The 7,500-nt window shown below is 48.7% G+C and overlaps 1 pseudogene; it reads right to left on the bottom strand.

Annotated features, from left to right (window-relative positions):
* Window positions 1-1,020: 1,020 nt before the first annotated feature.
* LOC143012387 (guanine nucleotide-binding protein G(I)/G(S)/G(T) subunit beta-3-like) lies at window positions 1,021-4,380 on the bottom strand (annotated as a pseudogene).
* Between the last annotated feature and the right edge of the window lie 3,120 nt (window positions 4,381-7,500).

Genomic DNA, 7,500 nt, shown 5'->3' on the forward strand with positions numbered 1-7,500 from the left:
CACACACACCCACACCCCCACACACACACACACACACTCTCACACACACACACACACACACACACACACACACACACACACACACACACACACACACACACACCCACACCCCCACACACACACACTCTCACACACACACAGCTCTCCAACACTCTCCTTGTTTCCGTTCATTTTCCAGTTTCCTCCCATGAAGAACCTGCAGGGCGCCATGAGGAGGAAGAGGAGGAAGAAGAGGAGGAAGAAGAGGAGGAAGAAGAGGAGGAGGATGCCCGGTGAAGAGCACAGGTGATGAAGGATCAAGAGGATCAACTCCTAATGTTGTTGACTGTTGCTTACTTCATGTACCGTCGGAAATATCAGCACCCCTGTTCAGTGAAAGACTCGCCTGTACAATAAGACTCAAGCCTCCATTTATTTATACATTTTCATTATCATTCATGCTCTTGTAGATTACACTGTATGTTTTATCTCCGTGTTCTGTCACACTGTGATTCAATTGGGAGCAAAAAGCAATAATGTTGTTTTGTATTTGTTTGTTTTTATTTGGCACTAATCGACCTCCGTAGCTCTGAGTGCTCCGGTCGTTCATTCAACAGCTGTGAAAACATTTCGCCTAACAAATCTTCCAAACACTTCCGCGAAATCCTCTTCACAGCTCAGCGAGCCTGAATTTCAATTTTACCTTCAGCTGAGCACGTGAACGCAGCACGAAACAAACCAGGGCAGCGTTCAGCGCAGAGCTTTTCAGAATAAGAGCACTTCGATAACGACGCTCAAACACACACGAACAGGCGCGAGCACGCACGCGCACGCGCACTCGCGCACACACACACATGCTCACACGCACGCACACACAAACAGAGAGAGAGAGAGAGAGAGAGAGAGAGAGAGACTCTCTAACATTGTGTTAATGCAGAATTCTAGGTTTATTAGAAAGATTTTCAACAAACATTTCATCTTTTTACAGAGGTACTGCACGCGTGTAAAAGTACTAGAAAATGCAGTTGAATCCAGTGGGTGACGTCACGTTTACAGGTCTTTAAAGTGGATCTCAGCACTCACAGCGCCACCTAACAGCCAATCACACAGACTGTGAGCTCGGCCGCAGCCCGGTTTGACCCTTTGACCCTTTGACCCTTAGTGAGGCGGTGAAGCTGCTGTGGAAACGTGTGGCCCAAAATAAAACAAATGTACATCAACTCTGCAGCCTAAGGTGTTAAACTATAAAATACAAATGAATTTACATGAAGCTTCATCTACATAAGTGCAGCGCTCGGTTTAAAAATAAATCTGTTCTTCTACACATTCAGTCAATCTGTAGCTCACATTATCACATTTTCTTTCTTTTTATTGTCAAAAACCTAGAAGTGTTTGACAGGAGCTGGGTTCTGCTGGATCTATTTGTTCTGTTTCTGTGTTTTCACTCCTGCACACAGTGAGTGATGCATCCCTTCAACAGCTCAGCCATATTTGCATACATGAATGAAGAAGAAAAGCAGAGAGAAAGAGAGAGGAAGAGCTAAGCAGAGACTCCACCCTGACACCTCTCCTCTTCCCTGCTGCCTCCCTTTTTCTTCCTCTTCCTCTTCCTCTTCCTCTTCCTGGTGCTGTCAGCGCTGGGACGGCTCAGTTCCACAGCTTGAGGAAACTATCCCAGGATCCTGTGCACACGCCCATTCCATCCTCGGGAACGCCGGTGCAGCTCACCCTGTTATCATGACCCGAGAGAACACCTGAGGAGGAGAGGAAGAGGAGCAGGAGGAGAGGGAGGAGAGGAGGAGGAGAGGAGGAGGAGGAGGAAGAGAGGCAGGAGGAGGACGAGGAGAGGAGGAGGAAGAGGAGAGGAAGAGGAGCAGGATGAGGAGAGGAAGAGGAGAGGAGGAGGAAAAGGAGAGGAGAGGAGAGGAGAGGAGGAGGAAGAGGAAGAGGAAGAGGAAGAGGAAGAGGAGGAGGAAGATAGTTCATATGTGCATGTCCACCTGTTGTTCTAGCTGCTGTGTCGGTGATGAAGATGTGATCTGTCCTCACCAACTTTCTCTCCCTTCAGAGAGTCCCAGATGTGGCAGTTGAAGTCGTCGTATCCGGCGAAGATGAGTCGACCCGACATGGAGAGGAGCCACAGACGTGACGCCGGCGTTCAGGCTGGAGTCCTGGTACCCGATCACCTCCTGGTCCGCACGCAGGTCGTACATCTTACAGGCCGTGTCGTCAGATCCTGTGACGATGGCGTTTCCACTGGGGAAGAACTGAGGAGGAGGAAGAGGAGGAAAATCTTCATCTCTCCCTGTTTCCATCTCAACTTAACACAAACAGTAACACACTGGATTCTAATGTGTGTGTGTGCGTGTGTGTGTGTGTGTGTGTGTGTGTGTGTGTGTGTGTGAGTGTGTGTGTGTGTGTGTGTGTGTCTTTGTGTGTGTGTGTGTGTGTGTGTCTTTGTGTGTGTGTGTGTGTGTGTGTCTGTGTGTGTGTGTCTGTGTGTGTGTGTCTAGATTTTACACAACCATTCAGACTGAGGAAAAGTCTCCAATCTAAATCTCAGTGGTGGCTTCTGTGTGTTCAGTGTGTGTGTGTTGTGGTCTGGATGGATTGGGGCGCTCACAGCGATGGCGTTGATGTCGCTGGTGTGTCCGGAGAACGTCTGCTTGCAGGCTCCTTCCCGCACGTCCACAGTTTGGCCAGAGAGTCGCAGGCTCCAGAGATGAAGGTGTTCATGTCAGGGGACAGAGCCAGAGACATGCAGTCCCCAATGTGGTTGGTGAAGAGCACCTTCTGCTTACCAGTCTCCAAGTCCCACAGACAGCTGGAGAGGAGGAGGAGGAGGAGGAGCAAGAGGAGGAGGAGGAGCAAGAGGAGGAAGAGGAGGATGGAGAAGAAATGGAGTAAAACCCTTCCACACTTTCAAAAGACAAAATAAATCCATTAAATCAAATGAAATGAGTGAGGAGTTACCAGGTGGTGTCGCCAGAGGCTGTGATGATCTCAGTGTCACTAAGGAAACGGCAGCAGGACAGATAACCTGAGAGAGAGAGAGAGAGAGAGAGAGAGGGCGAGAGAGAGAGACAGAGAGGGAGAGAGAGAGAGAGAGAGACAGAGAGAGAGAGAGAGAGAGAGAGAGAGAGAGAGAGAGGGAGACAGAGAGAGAGAGAGAGAGAGAGGGCGAGAGAGAGTCACAGAGAGAGAGAGAGACAGAGAGAGAGGGAGACAGAGAGAGAGAGAGAGAGAGAGGGCGAGAGAGAGTCACAGAGAGAGAGAGAGAGAGAGAGAGAGAGATAGAGACAGAGAGAGAGAGAGAGAAGAGAGAGAGAGAGAGAATGAGAGAGAGAGAGAGACATTGTCTTGTTAACATTATTGTTGCTTTTGTTCTTTAGAAATTGTTTTGTTTTGTGTAAATTCATTTCCAGGACACATCATGGCGGCTGTGGCTGTGGTGGCGGCGGTGGACCCGTGGTCTCACCTGTGTGTGCGTCCAGCTCCCTGAGGGTCTTGGGCTGGTAGACTTGATGTTGTAGACCGTGCACAGGTTGTCAGACCTCCGCTGGCCACCAGGTTCCCAGAGGGGCGAAGGCGACGCTCATCACCCAGGCAGACTTCAGAGGAACTGCGGTCACCTGGAGAGGAAACAGTTCAGGTCCAGTTCAGGTCCAGTTCACCCTCATAGGACCAGAATACCTGGCTCATGTACTGAGCGACCCCTGCTGCTTGGCTGAGGTACATATTAATGTATGATATCATACCGATGGTTATTATGACATCATGAAGCTTTATTAGAGTATTTACTATTAAAGCGGTCAGTGCAGCGTTCAACATGTCCAGCAGGGGGCAGCATTACACCGCCTCACAGCTGTTGTGTTGTGTTTGTATACCTTGTTCCCTGAGAAAGAGTCCCAGACCAGCAGCTTTCCATCCTGTGACGCACTGACCATTTGCCTGAGTGAAAACAGAGAATTCAAACATTCATGAGAAAAGAAACAATCAGATCAAATCAAAAAGCGGCAACGGAGAAGAAAGAGGAAAGAGCTCAGATGATGACATCACACACAACACACACACACACACACACACACACCACACAAACACACACACACACACGTGACCTCAGCATGTCATTTGTACCAGTGTATATTTGTGACCTCAGTCTCAGTGGGACCTGATCAGTGTGGGTCTGGGGTCCCTGTGGGGGTCCCTGTGGGGGTCCCTGTGGGGGTCCCTGTGGGGGTCCCTGTGGTTCTGGTTCTCCTGCTCACCTGGAGTCGGCGGCCCAGTGCATGGCGTAGATTTTGGCCAGGTGACCCTTCAGCGTCTTCCTGAGCTTCAGCTGCACGCGGCCCACAGCGGCCACGTCCCCCGCCTGGTCCGACATGCTGGAGTCATTCACACCCTTACGGGCCGCCTGGAGGAGGAGAGGGAGGCTCAGAGTGTGAGTGTGAGTGTGAGTGTGTGTGTGTGTGTGTGAGTGTGTGTGTGTGTGTGTGTGTGTGTGTGAATCATCCCTCTCCAGATGCAGATTCCCTTAAAGGCTCATTAATGAAATAATTGGAATAAATTAATCAATCAACATCTTTTCTTCTAGTGTCTCTCTCCTAAAGTCACACATTCTGCTGTTAGAGCTCCGCCTCCTGGCTAAAGTGTGTGACTGCAGTTCACTCAAACCTCTTCACCTCTTCTTCTTGTCTATTGTGCAATATTAGTTTTTTGTAGTTCCAGAAAAAGTTCATGAAGTCAAAGTCGTGGTATCCTCAGCGGCACGGTAGTGATGCTTCATAGGTACTCACCTCAATCTTGGTTCGGAGGCCATCGCACTCCTTTTTCAGAGCATCTATCTGCGCTTTCTCCGCTGCCATGGCGACAGTTGCTTGGGGACTTTACAGACGGAAAACCAAACAGTCAGTCTGAAACAGGAAAGAGGAGAAGAAGAACATGAGGCAGGACGTTTCAGACAGGAAGTACAACACAAAACACACAAACCAAATGTTCCCTGATGTTCCTCCAGGTGTGACAGCTGTTTCACCTGGAGATCCATAAAGACTAAAACCAGCTTCACACACACGGAGCAGTAACAGCAGGAAACATGGATCCATACTCTTCCTGTTTCCTGTTTCCTTACATCGGTGTGTGTGTGTGTGCAGCACCAACGTCCTCACATCAGAGTGCAGAGGAATGGATCCATCATCAATCAGTCAAAGCTGAGATGATGCACCATTCACAGAGAACACACAAGGTTTCTACTCTTTCTACCTTTTTTATGACTTTAACACATTTTTTCTGTTGTTTTCTTTGTCTGTTGTCTTGAATCTTGTGTCACCTGTCAATCATTCAGAGTTGACATTATTTTGCATTTCAGTCTCTTTTTTGTTTAATTGATGATTTTATAGTTTAATAGACGTGTTTCTCTTTAAAGGCTGTGCAGCAGCAGAGGTCAAAGGTCAGGCTGTGCTGCACAGGTAACAGCATTAACCTGTGACCTTCTGCAGGGCGGTGGCGGTGGCGAGTTTAAATCCCGGCAGGAGGTCTTGAGGAAGCTTTGCCAGTGAAATCTCCTGTCATCCGATTACCGCCTGCTCTTTACCTCGGGATCAGAGGAGAGAGAGAGAGAGGGAGGGAGGGAGGGCGAGCGAGCGTCCGGGTCTCCCTGTGTGCAGTGTTGGCAAAGCTACTTTCAAGCTACAAGCTACTCCAGATTTGAAGTAGCTCCGCTGTCATGAAGCTTCTCTCTTAAAAAAGTAGTTAGCTGCAGCTCCTGAGAGGAAGTAGCTCACTACATTGAAGCTACTTCGGTCGTCTGTATTAAATATTTGTGCTGTCTTACTCTCAATGCAAATAACAGACAAATGTGTCAATCAAAGTTTACAGTGAGAATCTGTGTTTGTTCAGCCTGATCTGATCTGAGATCACAGAATCACATGAAGTTCAGTCTGAAACAAAACAACCAAGAGAGAGAGAGAGAGGTGCTGCATCGGGATGAAGGTGAGGAGACTGGGATGAGTGATGCATGCTGGGATACGTTCAGCATGTGTGTGTGTGTGTGTGTGTGTGTGTGTGTGTGTGTTTTAAATGGAATCTAGTAACAGCTACAGTAACAAGCAGCTAAAGCTACACAGCTCCTTGTGAAATGATGGCACGTTACTGAAAAAGCTACATTGCAGTACAAGTAGCTCAGTTAGTAGCTTAGCTACATGTAGCTGGCTAATCCCCAACACTAAATCCAAATTAAATAGTTGTTAAATAAACTCTTAAAGTCTGATGTCAGTCACTTTACGCTTTTCAGCCTGAAACTAAAACGTTTATCATCTCACAGTCTGATCAGATCCACCAACGCCACCTGTCTGCTGTTAACCCCCAAACCAGCGAAGCCACAGCAGAGCCGCTGTGTTTGGCTGTGCGGGGCCGCGAGGGGCCGTGAGGGGCCGTGAGGGGCTCTTTGGGCGGCGAGCTGCTGAGGCGTGAGAGGCTCAGGAGGCAGCGCCGCACCACCAATCCTCTTTGGCAGCCTCACTACAATCCAAAGATCACCTTCAGAGGCTTTAGGAATCAGGGAATCTCTGATCAATTATTCCACCAAATGCAAGCAGAAGAAGAATCAAGCTGCTGCCAAAACATAAAACAAGAGTCTGAACATTATTTTGCACTGAATTCCTAAATGCTTTCCAGGGTTGAATCTTGGAATTTCTCCAGAAACAACTGTGCCGAAAGAAACCTGTGGAAAAATCCCGGTTTTCACATTCAGACTTCCAGAGGGTCAGACTGTGAGGCTGAGGAACACTCTGATGTAGAAGATCACACAGAGAGGAGAGAGACGATGGAAACACAGAAGCCACAGTACAAGAATCACTGAGACAAACTGCAGCAGAAGCATAAAGAGGAAACTCACCTTTCCTTCCTCCTTTCTTCTCCTGCTCCTCCTGCTTCTTTCCCAGACCCTGCAGACCTACGTTCCCCTGTCAGGCCGAGCGTTTAGTTCCCACAATCCCACGGTGCAACCTGCTCACTGAGACGTTCTCCCCCGGCAGACTGCGAGGAGCTTACTTGTGAAAACTCTCTCTTTCTCTCTCCCTTCCTCCACCGAGAAGAACAGCTGAGGATTGGAGCGGATGAAGGAGATAAGGGATGAAGGGATAAAGCTCAAAGATGGAAATAGAGAGAGAGAGAAGACGAGAGAGAGACAGGGGAGAGGGGGAGAGAGAGAGAGACAGAGAGAGAGAGAGAGAGAGAGAGAGAGAGAGAGAGAGCACGGCCAGAAGAGGCAGGTAAACCGATTGGAGAGAGAGAAAATCAGGTTATGAGGTCAAACGACAAGAGGAGGTGAAGAAATGACAGAAGAAGGGAGGAGGAGAAAGGGAGAGGAAGAGGAAGAGCAGGTGGAGGTGAAACCTGAGAATATGAAGCCTGAGGAAGAGACAAATACAAACCACTGATCACTGACCCCTGGACCCCCCAGGGCCCAGGGTCCAAGAAAGACCCCAGAGACGGACATGGACATGAAATATAAGAATAAGATTC

The sequence above is a fragment of the Genypterus blacodes genome, unplaced genomic scaffold (genome assembly GCF_046128005.1).
Source record: "Genypterus blacodes isolate CSIRO-AG114 ecotype Tasmania unplaced genomic scaffold, CSIRO-AGI_Gbla_v1 ptg000146l_1, whole genome shotgun sequence".
NCBI lineage: Eukaryota > Metazoa > Chordata > Actinopteri > Ophidiiformes > Ophidiidae > Genypterus > Genypterus blacodes.